This window comes from Hemiscyllium ocellatum, chromosome 33 (genome assembly GCF_020745735.1).
Source record: "Hemiscyllium ocellatum isolate sHemOce1 chromosome 33, sHemOce1.pat.X.cur, whole genome shotgun sequence".
In the NCBI taxonomy this organism is placed as follows: Eukaryota; Metazoa; Chordata; class Chondrichthyes; order Orectolobiformes; family Hemiscylliidae; genus Hemiscyllium; species Hemiscyllium ocellatum.
The window spans coordinates 34,340,115-34,359,065 of NC_083433.1; positions in this window are offsets into that span (position 1 = coordinate 34,340,115).

Here is an 18,951-nt window from a genome sequence, read left to right on the forward strand (position 1 = left end):
AAATGAGATGGAGCGAAAGGTATGTCTCCTTGCAACATGACTGTATCACGTGACAAGAGACAGTGTGAAAGAGGGAATATAGAACAGAAAGATCACAGGACTCAATGCCATCTCCTTGGGGGAGGCCTGTTGTACTGATCCTCACTAAGACAGCACAAGTCTGGATTGATAACTGTCAAGTTCCTATATTTACACAGAAAGGCTCAGTACAGCAGAGATGAAAGTAAACAAGAGGGTGGGGTTTGAGCCTGTGACCATCATGTTCTGTATTCACCCTTCAACACTGTATCTATGTCATGTCTTCTGGACTATAGTTCGATCCCTCAAATACACTATGCTCTGTTCACAGTGAGTGATCTTCCCTGGTTGCAGGATTTACTGAAGGCTCCAGATCTCACTGTCCATCTCTCTGGCTGACCAACTGTCGTCAAAGTGGTGACGAACGAAACATGAATTGGGAATTCTGCTGAGTCAGGACTTTCCTGAGTACCTACAGGAAACAGGGAAATAGACAGAGTGGGAAATTAGACTGATGCAGTGAGGGTTATACATGGAGAATGGCACCGAGTCCCACAGAGCTCTGGAAAATGCAAGTCTCCCTGGAGTGAAGACTTCTGTTGGCTCAGGATTTTGAGTAGCTGCAAAAGGTGCAGTCACTGGCATCAATGAAACCGACATAGTGACAGATATCACAGGGAAAGATACTGTGTGATAGCATCAGAGTGCGGGTAGGTATCAGGATCAAAACACGATCAAGATGAAGGGGTTTGATTCATGGTACACTGGGATCAGTACTCAGGATGAGAGAGCTATCAGTGGGATATGCAATGGCATAGTGTTACTCTCACTGGACTGTTCGTCCAGAGTTTATTGCCGGTGGCAGGGATACCCATCTGAATGCTCAATATGCTTTCAGGAAGGAAATCATTGTCAGGCAGTTGGTCTGACCTACATATGACTCCAGACCTAGAGCAATGCAGTTGTCTCTAAACTGCCCTGTGTAATAGCCTAGCTCAAGGGAAGCTCCAGGGTGGGCATGAAATGCTGGCCAGCCAGAGACAGCAATATCCTAGAAGTGAATTAAAATCAACCCTGCTGGGAGCAGCGTCCTAGACAACCATGTCGGTAGGTTTATGGACAGGGCTTTACACTGACAGACAGGATGCAGGGACAGGGTTCAGGTGAAAGGAACTTTCTAAATCCAAAGAGAAAATGTGACTTATCGGAACAGCATGGGAATGTGGCTGAAGACAAGCAGGAAGGAACAGGAAGGGACAGAGTTTAACTAAAAAAGTACATCAGTGAAACGGGCTGTGACAGGACTTTATGGGAAAGAGTAAATTATAATTTTGTTTCTTTTGGAATTGTCAAAATATCTGCAATCAGGAATAGACTTGTGACACAGTGATAAATGGGATTTAGATAGCAGAGAGACATGGTTACAGGGTGAACAACATAAATATTGAATAGTTCAAACCTTTTGGGATCTCAGGCAGAAAATTGGAGTGCAGGATGGGTAACCCTGACAGTAATCAATAACAAAGGCATTGCAGAGACAGCATTTGGCCTCCGATGATGTGGCTGAATCAGCCTGAATGTAAATCATGGGTCCCATATGTCACAAACGCAAGCAGAAGAACTTTTCTTTCAGGCTGCCTAGCAGCATTTCATTGTTCATCCCTGCATTAAACAGGAATTCATTGGAATTTGTAACAAAGGCATTATGATAATTTTGGAAGACTTCAATCTTTGCATGATCTGGGACAGTCACCCTGGCAAGAGTGATATTATCCAAGCTCCTCTGAATGTTTTTGTCAGTGTTTCATACACAAAGATCCTCCAGGAGATTGCAATATATGGAATTCAAAGAGATTATCAGGTTTTCAAGTAACCATAAAGCACACCCGAGCTTCAGAAACAAAGCCAATTACATGAGATTGAGAGGAGAACTGACTAAGGTAAACAGGGGAAATAGACTGAAATGTCAGGCTGTAAATGGACAGTGGAAAATAATTAGATTCATAGAGTGATAAAGATGTATAACAGAGAAACAAACCCCTCGCTCAAATTCGTCCACGCCGACCAGATATCATACCCATTCTAGCTCTATTTACTGGCACATATCCCACTAAACCCTTCCTATTTATATACCCATCCAGATGCCTTTTTAAATGTTGTAATTGTACCAGCCGCCTCCACTTCCTCTCTCAGTTGATTCCAAACACACAACACCCTCTGCTTGAAACTTAAGCACTTTAAGTTGCCACTTAAGTCCCACTCAAACCTTTCACTCTCTGCTCTGAACTTATGACCACTCGTTCCAGACACCTCCACCCCTGAGAAACGATCTTGTCTGTTTATTCTATCTTTTCCCTTCCTGATTTTGTAAACCTCTGTAAGGTCACCCCTCAGCCTCTGACACTACAGGGAAAACAGCACCAGACGATTCAGCATCTCCTTGTATCTCAAATCCTCCAACCCGGGCAACATTCTTGTAAATCTTTTCTCAACCCTTTGAGGTTTCACAACATCCTTCCAATAGGAAATAGACTAGAATCGCACGCAATATTCCAAAAGTTGCCTAACCAGTGTCTTGTACCGCGGCAAGATGACCTCCCAACTCCTCTACTCGATACTCTGAACAATAACGAAAAGCATACTAAACACATTCTTCACTATCCTATCTACCTGCGACTCCACTTTCAAGGAGCTATAAACCTGCACTCCAAGGTCTCTTTGTTCAACAACACTCCTAGGACCCCTTACCATTGAGTGTATAAGTCCTGCGAAGATTTGCTTTTCCAAAATGAAGCACTTCACATTTATCTAAATTAATTTCCATCTGCCATTCCTCATTCCATTGGCTCATCTGATAAAGAGGTGACAGTGAGGTCTGCAGATGCTGGATGTCAGAGTTGAAATTATGTTGCTGGAAAAGCACAGCAGGTCAGGCAGCATCCGAGGTGCAGGAAAATCGACATTTCAGGATAGAGCCCTGCGTCAGGAATGAGGCTGGGAGCCTCGGGGGTGGAGAGATAATTAGGAGGAGGATTGTGTTGTGGGAAAGGCTGCTGAGGATGCAATAGGTGTATGGAAATGAGGGTAAGAGTGTTAGGTCGGAGACGAGGGTGGAACGGAAAGCTGGGAAAGAAGAAGGTCATGAGGGCAGTGCTGAACTGGAAGGTTGTAACTGGAGTGAGATGGGGGAAGGGGAAATGAGGAAACTGGTAAAGTGTACATTGATGCTCTGGGATTGAAGTCTTCCGAGTCAGAAGATGAGGCGTTCTTCCTCTGGGCGTCGAGAGGTGAGGGAGTGGCGGTTGAGGTGGCCCAGGATCTGCATATCCTCAGCAGATTGGGAGGGAGTTGAAAGTTAGTGTTAGGCAGTGATAATTATACTCAACTAAGGAAGAATTTGGCTGAGGTGGTCTGGGAGGAGAAAAGAACAGTGAAAGGCAGGACAGTTGCAGAAATTTGGCAAAAGTTAGGGAGATACTAAAAACGGAAGAAGAATTGCATAACGGAGAAAAATCATTCATATCTTGATAAGGAAACTAAAGATAACATGAAGGCAAATCACAGGACATAATATACTGCACATGTTAGTCACACTGTGGAGAATTGGGCAAGTCAGTAGCCTCGTGGTGTTATAACTTAATTCTGAAGGGATAAACCCAGAAAATGTTGTGGACACCTGGGTTCAAATCCTGCCACAGCAAGTGGCAGAGCTTGAATTAAAATCTGGAATTAAGAGACTGATGTTGGTTATGAATCGATTGCCAAGAAAAAGTCTTCTGCTTCACTGATGTCCTTTAGGGAAGGAAACTGCTATTCTACCATAGATTCGCCACTCTCAGGCTGTAGACGTTTCTCCTTATCTCCGTTCTAAAGATGATATCTTGACTCTCAAGCTATATCCTTGAATCCTTTCTCTCCTAACAGTGGAAGCATCTTCCCAACATCAACTCTGACCAGGCAACCAGTACTCTGTATGCTTCATCCTCATAAATTGAAGCGAGTATATACCCAGAGACCTCATTTGTTACGCTTTTCATTCCTAAGACTATTCTTATGAAACTTTTCTGAACGTGCTCGGGGTGGTACATCCTTCCTGAGTTATGGGGCCCAAAACAGTACACAATATACCAAATATGGTCTGAGCAGTGTATTATAGAGCTGCGGAAATCCATCCCCACTGTAATATTAAAGTCATCTCAAAAGGAATGTCATTACTGTATTTGCCTTTCTGACCAGACGGGCCATCTGAAATAATAATCTTACAATGGGCAATAATACACTTACCATGGAGTTACAAAAATGAACAATGATTAAAGCATGCTGGGAAGTAGAACCCAGCCTTGTGTAAAGTCTCTGTGCTAATCTGCATGCTGCATAATCCAGACAGGCTGCAGTAACCGACAGACGGTTTCTAAAGAAACCTGACAGCTACAGATCCTGTAATACATACCTGAAGTTGGACTTGAATGGACAATAGAATGTCGCCTTCAGGGCATTAATGTGACAATCCCACGTTGGATCTGATTGATCAGGGTAAATTAAGCTGATCATTCCATTGGCAGATTCTCCACACCCTCTCAAAAGGCGTGAAGACTTGGGAGGATAACAATCACCATAAAACCGCTCTGAGAGTGGTAACTCAAAAGTAACCACTGAAAGAGAAGACACCTACAAGACCATCAGAAGAGCAAGAAGACTTCACCACGTGGAATCCGATCAACTTGGTGGGGTGGTATGTGATCATCTAAAGTTAAGTTAAACCATAAGAGAGATTTAGTGTTTTCCATTACGTTATAATGCGTTTTATTGTTCTAATATTAATTGTGTTCAATAAACAAATATAATTGTTTATAAGAATTGACTCAGTTCTTTGAGTGAATATAAGATTTCAAACACACTGTGCGGCAGATACAGCACTTTCCTAGCTACTGACACAACCTGCTAATTTACCTTGAGACACTCCTGACTGGAACTTGCAATACTCTGTATTTCAGAATTCTGAATTTTCTTCCCAGTTATAAAATCGCCCATGCCTCTCTTCTTCCTACTAAAGTGCATCACCTCGAAATTTCCCAAGTGTACTCCATATGCCACGTCTGTGCCCACTCTCCTCCCCTGTCTAAATCCTTCTGCAGCCTTCCTGCCATCTCAATGATATCTGTCCCTCTAGCTACTTTGCATCATCTAAAAACCTCGCCGGAGTGCCCTCAGTTCCTTCATTGGCTGCTATCCTGAGAAGGACACTTTTATTCCCACTCTCTACCTTCTGCCAGACAGTGTAGCTTCTGTACACACGAGTACCTAGTCTCTGATACCATGGGCCCTTATCTTACTCAACAGCCTCCTATGAAGCACCTTGTCAACGTCGTTGAAGTTCAGACACATCGTATCCATTAGCTCTCCTTGGTCTCACCTGCTTGTTACAGCCTCAAAGCATTCGAACAGATTCATTCGCATGACCTCCCCTTGATGAAACCATACTGACTTCGTCCTACGAAATTGTTCACAATGGATTCCAGAAAGTTACCCACGATCGAGGTTAGGCTAATCAGTTTGTAATTTTCTGTCTTTTGCATTATTCCCCTTTTAAACAGGGTATCAGGGAGATCCAAGATGGCAGCGACCCAGTAGGACTGAGTCTGCAGAACTCTGCCGAAGACTCAGGCAAAGTGGAGTACCCAGCCTCACCTCACCTGTTAAATTGTTTAAAATAGTTTTTGCCCAGCAGCCTTGGCCATTCTACATCAAACTTTAGAATTTGACGTTTTTTAAAATGACTAAAGGCAAAGGCTCTCGCAGTTCACAACAGACAGGGACCCCACCACCATCCCGCAGCAAGACAGACGTCTGCGGCCGCCCCGGGGTATTCATATGCAGGGGCGAGCCTGATCTCAGAGCTTGTTAAACTCCGAGACAAGGTTGATGCGTCCATTGAGGAGACACAGTGCAGGTGGGAGTCAGTCTCGGTCATGCTGCAGAAAGCTGACGGAGAGATCGAGAAACTCGGGCAGCATGTCGGAGGTGCAAGGCAATGGACCATGGCCTCTGATACCACTGCTGAGGCATCCATGGGTCAGGTCTGGGCGCTGGAACATCAAGTCCCTGCCTTATAGGAACATAGTGACGACCTCGAAAATCGAGGTCATCGAAAAAATATTCGGTTGCTGGGCCTTCCCGAACGGGAGGAGGAAGCACAGCGTTTTGCTTTCCTGAAACAATGGCTCCCACAGCTGCTGAAAATTGAATTGGAGCTGGGCCGGATGTGGGTTGAACGGGACCACCGGGTTGCTGTACTCCGGCCTGGGTCGGACCAGCGCCACCTCCCAATTCTAGTTCAACTTCAACATTACAGGGAAAAACAGATGCTGCTGGAGGCCTCCAGAATCTTGGGGAAGGATCCCCATGCCATGATATGCAAGGCCCCCAGGACTTCTTTCCAGCTGTGGTACGCAAGAGCAAGGCATTTGTTGAGGCGAAGAAGCGTCTGAGGGATTAAAATATTCAATATTCTATGCGCTTCAGTCATGGAGGATCTGTATATAACTTCGGATCACCAGAAAAAATAATTTATGGATGCTGTCAAATAGACTGCGGGACTTGAAATGTATGGATCATGTCTTTGTTTTGCACCCCCCTTTGTTTTTTTCTCCTCCTTTCTTCACCTTTCTCTTCTCCATGTTTTCTTGTTGAGGGGGTGTGGGATGGTGTCCCATTCCTTATCCTTTCTATAGATTCTTATCAGTAGCTCATGCGGTTTATTTGATTATTAGGGGACGTTTCACGTTTGTTTTATTTGGTTGCTTCTTACTTGCAGGGATTGTAATTTTGGAATTTTATATATTTTCATCTTGTGTTGTTTTACTAAGTGCATCTAGGTGATCGTGTGTGTGTGGGGGGGGGGGGAGGTTAGCTCGCACACTTTTAACGTATGTCTTATAAGATATTGGAATATATTTACTTTGTAATGCCTGGGCCGAGGGCATGCCTCTGGCGGGTGAACATGGCGAAATGATCCTTTTAAATATGTTTTATGCTCTTTGTTTTTAGGAGTATTTCTCAATTGTTTTGATTTCGCTGTTAAAAAAGTTTTACATTTGAATCGTTTTTGGATTTTATTCAACGTCTTTTTGGTGTGGTTCTCCCTCCTGGGGAGGGGGTCTCCAGCTTGCTTGGACGATCATGGCTAGTCATTCGTTGGTGCACCTCGAATGTCAAAGGGAGCCACTCACCAATCGAAAGGAATAAGATATTATCAAGTCTTAAAAAAGAAAGTCAGGGTGTAACGCATTTACAGAAGACACATCTAGTTGATAAGGAGAATTCAAGGCTCAATTAAGGTGGATTTGGCCAGGTGTTCTTTTCATCATTCAGCTCAGAAAGTAGGGGAGTAGCCATTCTTAGTCGGTAGAATCTTCCCTTCCAAATGCTAAGCTTTATAAAAGATGAACCTGGACGATATATATTAATTAAAGCCGCAATATATGGACAGGAATATGGGATTTTGAATCTCTATTGCCCCTCAGTGCACTCTTTTAATTTTGTGATGGAAGCGTTCTCCACGTTGATGTCTCTCGGGGTGAGTCACACAATTATGTGGTAGATTTTAATTGTATCATCAACCCAAGGGTGGACAGAATACCTAAGATCTCTGTGGGCATATCTATGAGAAATCGGCAATTGGCGGATCGGAATAGGGAGTTGGCGCTTGTAGATGTGTGGAGGTGTCTTCACCCTGAGGGCAGAGACTTTACTCTTTCATCGATATGCGTCTGTCCCCTCGACATCTTTGAACTCAATATTGTTTTATAAAATAGGTAATATAACTATTGCCGCAGTATATATGGAGGTTAGGTCTAGTGATGATCAGATAGGTTCCCGATATTGGCGTATATACCATTTCCTACTGAAGGATAGTAAGTTCATAAAATATTTCTCACAGGAATTTAAAACCTTCTGGGATATCAACTCACGCACGGCCAGTAACCCTTCGGTGATGTGGGAGACTGCTAACCCATACACGTGAGGCTTGGTTATCTCATATTCTGCGACCTGGAAAAGACAAAAGGGAGAACAACAGTGTCTGCTTGTGGCTCGCCTAAGGGCGGCTGAGACAGCATATGTGAATAGACCCTCCATTACTGAACTGCAGCGGATCACAGCCCTTATGGCAACTTTGAATAGCACACATACTCAAAAAGCAAAGAGGGAGCTATTACTTGCGAAGCAGCGATTATTTGAATACGTTGACAGGCCTGGCACGTATGTAGCATACCTTGCCAGAAAGAAAAAGGCGTCCCAAGCCATTACGTCTAGTAGAAAGAGTACTGGTAACCTGACTTGTGATCGTAAAAAGATCAATGCAGCCTTTATAAAGTTCGATTCCGATATGTATAGGTCACAGGGCTGTGAGGATAGAACGAGGAAAAGTTTATTTAAAATCTCGCCCTCATCGGCTTAACCTCGGAACAAGTGTTGTTTTTGAATGCCCTCCCTGGCAATCCAGGATATACAGGAGGAGGTGAGGCCACTCCAGAGTGGCAAAGCACCCGGACCAGATGGATTCCAGGCTGAGTTCCATAAAGAATTAGTTGGGGAAATTGGTCGGGCCACTTATATATATGTTTAACTATTCACATAGTCAGGGCTGCCTTCCGCCTTCTCTGAGAGAAGCAAATGTTCCTGTCATTCTTAAGAAGGTAAAGGCCCCAGATGACTGCTCTTCGTATAGACCTATCTCCTTGTTGAATGCGGATTTTGAAGTTCTCACAAAAATGTTGGCATTAAGACTGGAGAGGGTTTTACCATTCATTATTAATGAAGACCAGACGGGGTTTATAAAGTGTCGCAGGTCACTTAATAACCTCAGAATAGTTTTAAATATAGTACAAGCCTGCCAGCAGGGAGCAATGCCGGGATTAGTTATCTCCCTACTGACACAGAAGGCATTCGACCGAGTAGAATGGCCATATCTCTTTTATGTGCTGGAAAGTTTCGGTGTTGGAAAGGTCTTTACGAAATGGGTTACAGTATTATATAATGATCCCAAAGCAGCGGTAATCACCAACAGTTTAAATTCAGAGAGCTTTTGCGTTGGTAGAGGTTGTCATCAGGAATATCCTCTCTCACCATTATTATTTACACTAGCGATTGAGCCATTGGCAGAAGCTATCCGAGCTGACACTAATATAATGGCTCCGGGTGTTGGATCAGGTAAGCACAAAATTACTGTCTCTGTGGATGATGTCGTCCTTTTCTTGAATTATCCATTGACTTCCGTGCCCCGCTTAATTCAAGTGTTTAACTTATTTGATATGTTCTCAGGTTATGAAATAAGTTTTGTGAAATCAGAGGTCATGCCACTGGGAGATCCTTCGAGTATATCCAATTTTCCAGATGAATCCCTTTCGGTGGTCACTGGGAGGTTTTCTTCGCTAGGTATTTTTTATATCCGGCATTTCGTCAGCTGTATAAAGTCACTTATGCATATTTACTGGAGAAGATAAGATAGATCTTCTACGCTGGGAAGATCTCCCTATCCTGGCTAGGTAGAATAGCTTTGTTCAACATAAATATCCTTCCTGGCCGTTTATATGCTATGAGATTGCTCCCCTTCATGCTGCTGATACAAGCGCTATGTAAGCTTTATGGTTGGCTCCATTATTTGGAGTCATAGACGACCCCTTATTAAATTAGAAAAGCTGCAGCTTCCACAGATAAGGGGTGGGCTGCATTTTCCTGATTTAAAGAGGTACCAATTGAACTCTCTATTATCCTACATAGCTGATTGGGTCTCTTGTGACCCACAATCAATCTGGTTAGATACGGAGGCCTCCCAAGCAAAATATCCCCTCATCGATCTAGTATTTATGAACACAATGACAGTTGCTACGATCATTGTAAAATTCTTATTTTATTTAATATAATCAAAGCATGGAGGATAATGCGACAGGATGAGGGCAACCTACAAAATTAGTGAAAACGTTGGCATTCAGACCGGGCGACCGATGCTATATTCAGAACTTGGGAATCCAGAGGTATCTCCTGTTTGGGAGGCCTGCTCGATGGGGAGGGCATGATGTTCTTCAAACAGCTTCGTCAGAAATTTGGGCTGCATAGCAAAGCTCTTTTTCAATATTTTCAAATATGAAACTTTACACAAAAGAAGACCACATTGATAATTAATCCATATAAATCGGATAGGGAAAGTAGGTTGCTTCGGCCGATGGGTCTGCCCACGGTCAGTAGTCTCGAACACTTAATATTCAATGAGGTATCAAAGGACAAGGAATGGTTATATAAAACTTCGAGTCAAGAATTAGGGATGGAAATCTCCTTAGAGATGTGGGAGGACGTCAGGGAAAACGTCAGGACAATGTCTTTCTGTAACAGAACTCAGGCCATCCAATTGAAGATACTTCATAGGGCTCACATGACACCTGAGTGACTTGCAACGTTCAAGGCAGGAGCATCTCCATTGTGTCCTATATGCAAATTAGATGTTAGTACTCTCTCGCATTGTCTGTCGACATGCTGTAAGATCCGCATGTATTGGGACAGAGTAACGAATATCTTGGATACGGAGATTGGGTTGGACCCAGTGCCTCTAATTTTGGGCTCCCCAAATTTCCCCTCTTTGAATGCATACGGGAGGAAATTATTCATTATCCTTTCTTGTTGTCCAGGAAAAACCATTTTAGTGAATTGGATATACGAACATCTCCCAGGACTTTCAAATTGGCATTGGATAGTCATGGAATATATCCCATTTGAATTCCTTACGAATACGATGAACCAAAGGCGGGATTACTTTATAGAACATGGCAACCCTTTTTGGACTACAATGACACAGATATATCGGCCACATTGTTCAGTGCATTTGCTTAGGCGTGGGGATGGTTCAGGCTGGTTCTGGTGCCTCAGGAGGAATCCTGTACCAATATGGGTTTTGTTATGACTTAATATAATTTTAATAAATATGTACCTAGTTATTTATTTACTTACTTATTTTATTTTCTCCTTTTGTTTATTTTTAGTAATGTAGGATATCCAATTTCGTGGTTTGCTAGTTTGGAGGTTAGATTAGTAGATTGTTTTTAACTTTTATATTGGGGGTGTTATTATATTATAAAGCCGAATACACTAGAATTTGTACTATTCTAGTAATTTTGCAAAAATTTTCAAAAATCTTCTTTTTTCAATAAAAAATATGTATTAAAAAAACAGGGTATTACGTTCAGCATTTTCTTGTCTTCTGGGACCCTCCCTGATTCCAAAGATTTTTGGAAGATCACCATAAATGTCTCCTTCCAACTTACTTACCCATTAGTTTTTCGAGCAAGCTCTCCTAATCAGCTCTGCCTCCTCACTCTCTTGAATATTTGGGATATTATTCGTGTCTTCTGCCATGAAATCTGACATGAAATAATTATTCAGTTTCTCATCTGTTATTTGTTCCACACTATTATCTCGCCAGTGTCATTTTCCAGTGTCCCAATATCCACTTCTGCTTCTCTTTTTTTGCCCTTTATCTATCTAAAGAGATTCTAACAGTCGTCCTTTATATCACTGGATAGCTTACCTTCATATTTAATCTTATCCGTCCTTATTTCATATTTTGTTGCCCTCTGTTCATCTTTGTAAGCTTCCAAAATCTTTTGGTTTCGCACTGCCATTTGCCATGTTATCTGCTTTCTCTTTTGTTTTTAACCTAGCCATGCATTCCCCAGACATCCACGGATGCCTCATCCTGCGTGTACAATGCATCTATTACCCCGCGCTGAATCTCTGCTGCGACTCTTACATTGCTCCGAGAAATTCCCGCCATTACTGTTCCACTGTCTTTCCTGCTAGACTCCTCACCCAGTCAATTCTACCCAGCTCCTCCCTCATGTATTCATACGTGCCTTTATTCAGCTGTAATATTAACTCTGATTCTACTTTTTCCGCCTCAAATTGAAGTTTAGGTTCAATCATATTACGATCACAGCCTCCGAAGATTCCTTCACCTGAAGCTTCCTTATCAAGTCTGTCTCACTGCACAGCTCTAAATCCAGTATTGTCCGTTCCCTCATAGCCTGCACCATAAGCTGTTCCAAAAAGCCATCTTATAGACATTTCACAAATTCCTTTCCTTGCAAATTACTGCCAATCTGATTTTCCCAATCCACCTGCAAATTGAAATCCCCCCCACTCACTGTAACTTTGCCTTTCCTACACATCTTTTCTATCTCCTGGTCTATCATGCGCCCCATCTCCTGACTGCGATTCAAAGGCCAGTACATTACTCCAACTATGGTTTTACACCTTTGTGATTCCTCAATTCTACCCACACACATTCCACACAATCTGATCCTACTTCGAGTAATGGGAACTGAGTGATGGGACTGCAAATCACTTTAGCTTTGTCTCAAATTTATAGTTGAGACATGGAGTAAAAACATTTCATTTTAAATAACTTTGAAATGTCGCTGCAGTGCGTTTCTTTGGCCAAATATTCTGTCTCTATTAGGGAAGCATACAAACTTTTGATCAGCAAGATATGAAGAGGACATTAGTCTATAAAGAGATATAGGTTGGGCCAAGTGAACAGGCCAATATTGGTGGATGGAACATAGAAGATAAAATGTGTCTATGCTCAAAGATATTGGCGAGTTGAATGGAAACGGCGTGGAGTATTTCAATGGAGAGATTGGCTTTTTGAGAGGAACCAGGCACCCTGGGTTACAAAATAAAAACTTTACGTGTACATCAAATTTTTAGGGAGGTAAGATAAATGTTGAAACTTTCTGAAACAGAGTACATTTAAAAGTAGGGGCGATTTTCTACATATGCAGAATATTGGTGTAACCACATCGAGAGAGCGATGGCCACAATGATATCAAATGCAATCCACAGAAGATTCATTCAGCTGAATCCTGGGAGGAGCGTATATTTCTGGAGGTAATCTTGAATTGACTGGCCCTGGATCTGTTGGGCTTTAGGCAAACAACATGTGATCATGTTTAACCCCAGAATATTCCAAATAGTCTTTCAAGTTGAATTCTGAAACAATGTTTCAGCTTGTATGAGAGATTACCATTATTGGATGGATTTTAAAACTGAGGAATGTCTCTGTTAAGAAGATGGTGATTTGGTATCATCCTCTCAAAGTGTTGTGTCTTTGAGGAATTCTCTTCCCAGAGAGCGATGAGGGATAAGACATTGACTATTCCTCAGGCAGAGGCAGGCAGATTCTTGACTAAGAGTGGCGCAGTAACGTTGTAATGGCAAAGGAGGAATGTGTGATTGAGGTCACAATCAGATCATCCACGAACTTATTGCATGCCGGAGCTGTTTTAATTCCTTACTCCTGATGCTAGTTTCTACATTTCTGTTGTCTTAAGATACTGAAAAAAATTATGACAAGATTGTCATGAACATGACGACTTTTCCTTTCAGATTACTGGGCACAGCTTTCCATATGTGACTTTTAAACGACACTCAAAACCACTCAGTAAGGATTCATGACGTTGTCGAGGGGTCAGGAGCATAGGACAAAGGGAAAGCCTCGCTTGAAACTGCTTTAGAAATCAGATTGGGTCGAATGAATAACTATGAAACAGCAGCTTTCTTTCAGTTGTTTTTGTGAGGTGCGTTTCATTACCATTCTGTTGCCTGTATTTAATTTCTTTTCAGAATATGGTGATAGACCCCAGGAGTTCTTGTGGTGCAGGAACACTAATAGGAATGTTAATTAAAGAGAAACGGGGTTCTTATCAATTTGATAGTGAGGGAGAATGATATAGCTTCAAATCCTGTGGGCCCTTGGAGATTGTATTCCTCACCATCTGATGGTCACAAGCTATGGAATTAGTCAAACCACCTTCTCTGTTTCCAACAATTCAAGTGATAGAGTCATATAGCATACACCCCGGCCCTTCAGCCCAATGCAACTACGCCAGCCAGAAAACACCAAGCTACATTATTCCCAGTTACCTGAAGATCTATACCTACTATTCCCTGGCATTTTGCGTTTAAATGCTGCGTTACTGTGTATCTGTGAGCAGAGTTTTTTTTTTGTCCTTCCAATACATGCATAAAATGATTTCACGCAAATAAATCACACAATTTCAATGACAGCGACCAGCTCATCAGATCAAAAAAATGTCCTCATTGCTTAAGAAGTATTCGAAAATCGGATTGTCTTTTTAGTTCGTTTGGGATTTTAATGGAGCTTGACCAGCATTTATTGCCCTTGAGACATTCCTGTCCTGTTGGGGTTGGTCCATCCAAGTGGCTGGTGGATGGAGTACCAGCTGTGCATCATATGCGCTGGTTTGGCTGAGAGCAAATATTACTAGTGGAGAATGGAGTGTTACACAAGTCGCCACGCTGTAATAAACAGCGCGCACAAAAACTGACTCTTTGTCAATACGAATATATGAGAAGGAATTTATTGCTCTTCAGATAAACAGCGAGTTTCACAAGACGATTATATAATAATTTGAAGGGAAGTCTGTTTCTATGTTATTGGTGTCCTTAAAATAATGGGGTCAAATGGCTGGAAAAATGTTGGTGCCGTCGTTGGAGGATTCTTACACTGAGCATGTGAATTATCCTCGATGTTTTCAGAGATGGCTGGACTGTCCTAGGTTGAGTAAGTGCTGATACTCCATGGGTTGATGCTGGATTGTAATTTCACGACTTACTGAGCACAGTTCGAATGAACAAACCAACAAGTCCCATTGGCTATTGCTTCAGAATATATCAGAGCTTTCTTGGCTGCTACCACATGAAATCACATTATCAAGACAAAGCCCATCGAGTCTGCATCATCCAGTGCTGATGTAAGTGCTTTATAAAGTTTGTGAGGTTTCCTCCATATCCACCCTCTCAGGCAATGCATTCTAGATACAAACCATCGTCTAGGTTCAAAACAGATTCATAAAATCCTCACTTAGTGTCTTGTCTTTCAATTTAAACGTGTTCTCCCTTATTTTTAACCCTTTTTCGAAGGAGGAAGCTGCTGTCTGTTCACTCTGCTCATACCTTTCATGTTCTTGTACGGGTCTGTCAGGTTCAGTTTCCTCCCACAGTGCACACAGCTTCAGGAGATTGACCATGCTAAATTCCCCATCATGTGCAGTGAGGTGTGTTAGCTGTGGGAGACGCAGAGACATGGTAGGGTGCGGGTTATCTATGGGAGATGCAGGAATGGGGTATGAGGTGGGTTTGGGTGCAATGCTCTGCAGAGGGCCACTGTCGACTCCATGGGACAATGCCCCATAAAATTAAAAAAAATGGTTAAATCAAACAAAGAAAAATACTGTGGTTCTGAAGCAAATATAAAACAGAGTGCTGGGGAAACGGAGTAGGTTTGGTAGCCTCTGTCGAGAGAAAAACAAAGTCAGCATTTTGAGTCCACTCACCATGCATCAGATCTGGAAGCAACTGGGAAATTGTGCAATGTGTGTTGGTGGATTGAGTTGAATATATGAAGAAATAAAGACATCGAAAAAAATAAATAAAGGGACTGTATATAATCAGCTGATATGGATATAAATTGGGAGATCATTTTCATTTATGTTTCACCTTTTCCCATATTCCTGAGTATCATGCCCATGTAGATATATATCCAAGTCCCTGTTTCATGTGAGTTCTGTCCCCTCTATCACTCCATCCTGAGTGTGGTCATCTTCTTTTCTTAATTAATGGTTTGGCTGGGCCAGCATTTATTTCTCTTTCCGAGTTACTTTTGTGAAGATGCTGGGGAACTGCTTCTCTGAACCACTGCACTTCGACGTGCTATAGACTGGCACTTCTTTGAGACCTTGTAGTGTTATAACAGAATGTCTGATTTGGTAATTTCAAAGGCCATTTGAGAGACTACCACTGCTGACAGTCTGGAATCACATGCAGGCTAGACCAGTGAAGAAATCAAATTTCCTTCCCTGAAGGAGACGAGTGAGCCAGATGTTCTTAATTTTGGCACCCATCAATATTTCATTAGATTGAGAATTCCAAATATTTGATTGAAATCAAATTCCAGCGTTTGATGTGGCGGGATGGAAGTCCGGGTTTTGGTAATGACCTGAGAAAGGTATACCATTGGGAAATATTTATGGAAATCTCAGAATTTGCAGTCTAGAGAAAATACTGCTAGACCATCACCTCCCCAGTATCTCCACCATCAATAACAGCGTTGCTATTATCGTGACTGGCGCACAGATAATTGTGCAGTTACATTGCCAACTATTTCCCCAAGAACAGAACTATTCATATTTCAGAGATTGCGCAGAAATGTAACAGTTTATCAGCCACGAGACAAACAGAGAAGAGGTAGGCATTTTCAACACTATGCCATATATACGAGTATTGACTTGCTCCGGACATTGGAAAGTCAGTGTCGGTTCTCTGGATGGTTTCATTGGATTTATGTTGTCAGCTGTTGCATTCATTCAGGGAGACCAGAGGGACGGGTGTTCCTTCTCTGTGCAAGGTATGAGGATAAATTTCATAGTGTATCTAGGTCTGCAGAGTATGCATAGCGAGGAGCAGAGCACTGCATTATCTTTCTGGATTTCCACAAATATTTCCCAATGGTATACCTTTCTCAGGTGAAAGGAGTGAAACCAGTTTATTTCAACAATGAGGAGGTCACAGAGCTGTGCAGCATCACTCTAGGGAGAGGACTATATTCCAAATGTCCATCAACCATTTTGATTCTAGAACTTGCCAGGCAGGAGTAGAGGACATATCCATTTTGCCAGTGTTCCACCATCTCACGTATTCTGTCCGGCGAGGTGAATACATTGGTTCTGTCTAAACTGAAGAAGCAACAGAAAATCTTTTTTCGGAAATATTAGTGAACATGGTTACTGGCAAAACTGAGGAAATTAAGCCGAAGTCGAAGTACTGGAAAAACTCATTTTGTTGAAGGTTGGTAAGCTGCTGGACCAGATGAGTGCTGAATTTAGAGGGCTACAGAGATAGGGTTGGAGAATTGAGCTTGCTGGATATCTCTCCTCGGAGCTGGTGCAGGCACGATGGGTCAATGCCCTCCATGATTCCCTCTTTCCTGCCTTTTCCGTGATTATATGAGGGAGATCAAAGATCTTTATGTTTTGTAATGGATGCTGCAGACTGGAAAGCAGCTATTTTGACCACACATATATTACAACAGGACGGAGAGTGAAAACAGAAAACCAAATGGGGGATAGGTTTATGTCATTAGTGAGGAAACAATGAGCAATTTCTGTGATTAATCATAAATAGATCGTTGGAGAACAATAATATGATTGAGCAGTGTCAACCAGATTCAGGACAGGAAAACTACCTTTGAAAAACGTACTGGAGTTTATGGACGATGTTGGTTGTGACATCAACGAGTGAGAACTAGTGTGGACGGTGTATTTGTTTTTCAGAAGATGGTTGACACGGTTGCACACAAGGGAGAGAAGAAAGTTACAGTCCTTGTGTAAAGGGGAGGTACCCTACATGGATTGAGAATTGGATGATGGAGTGAACGCAGAGACTAGGGTTCTCCTTTGGACAGAAGATCATGACTGATCGGGTATCACATGTATCAATGCTTGGAACACCGCTAATTGTTACACAAAGAAGTGATTTGAATGTGAACAACACACACAGTCCTTTTCATGTTGGACTTACGACAAGGTGAAAGTTAACGAAATGCTTTTGGCAAAAAGAATTGGAATGTCCTTGGCCACAAATCACGAACAGAATTCATGCAGGGCATCCATTAATCAGGACAGGAAATGAAATGGAAACCTTAATTACAAAATGAATCACGTGTAGGAGTTGTGGAATGTTGTTGCGGCAGCATTTGGGCTATTATAGACAGACCTTCTGACCTTTATAAATCCGTGATCTCCTTGTCACAGAGGCAGTGCAAAGCTGTTTTATCAGAATAATCTCTGGGATGATCATAGCATGAAGAGAGTGTGAAGGAAATTGATGTTCAATTTGTCGCACCGTGAGAGAGTAAGAGTTGTCTGTATTGAAACTTGAAGATTATGAACGAACGCACATTATGTCCAGAGAAAGACATTGGGGGCGTAAGAAATTACATTTTGCCCATGATATGTGCTTCTTCGTAGTTTATGTACCTCTATGAAGCTCCTATGTTGGTTGGCGGAGAGCTTTAGGCTCTGAATTAACTCTCATTGCCTCAATGTCTACTTGGTGTGTGTCCCTGCACTGAAAGTCACATTGTTAACAAATCTGTCGGCAGTTGCAATGCCTAATCGGAAAATGTTAGCCGTTCCCAACAGCTTCTGGCGTCCATAGGGAATACCAGTCTGCCTTCTCGGAGATGTCCTCCCTCCTACCCGTCAACAAACCATATTAATGTATCCATTGTGTGTCATTAGCAATGGAGCCAGGAGGAACGACATGGAGCAGTCTATTCTTGCAGTCTCTGTTTAACTGGTTTGTCATGTTTGGTCAGAAATAACATCCTCCTATTCCTGTACAAGGAGCATGAGCGGTTGAATGTCTACCTCATGATGTCATGGGAGACGGTCAAGAACCTGACTGCGCAACCCGTGGTTCCTGTTTCGAGGCTCACTGTGTTTGACTGGGCTTATTATCTTCCTGTATAATAGTCAGGAGAGAATGAATGGGCTATCCCTATTCTTATCCAATTGCATTGATGAGCGGAATGACCTCCTCATATTCCTGTGAAGTGAGCTTGAGGTGCTGAACGAGTACCTCTCTTTACTCCGGTAACGCACAGTATCCAGCAGGTTTGTTACATGAATGTTACTGACACTTCAACAGCACCAGCCTGAATGCTGTCCGGGCCTTCCTGCATATGGACACAGGCTGCTTCAGGAGCTGAGGGGGGTACATTCTTCTGAACATTACATGATTTTCAGTCACCAGCTCCACTTCTGAGATTCGGATGGGGGAAAACACTGAGGCTCAAATGAG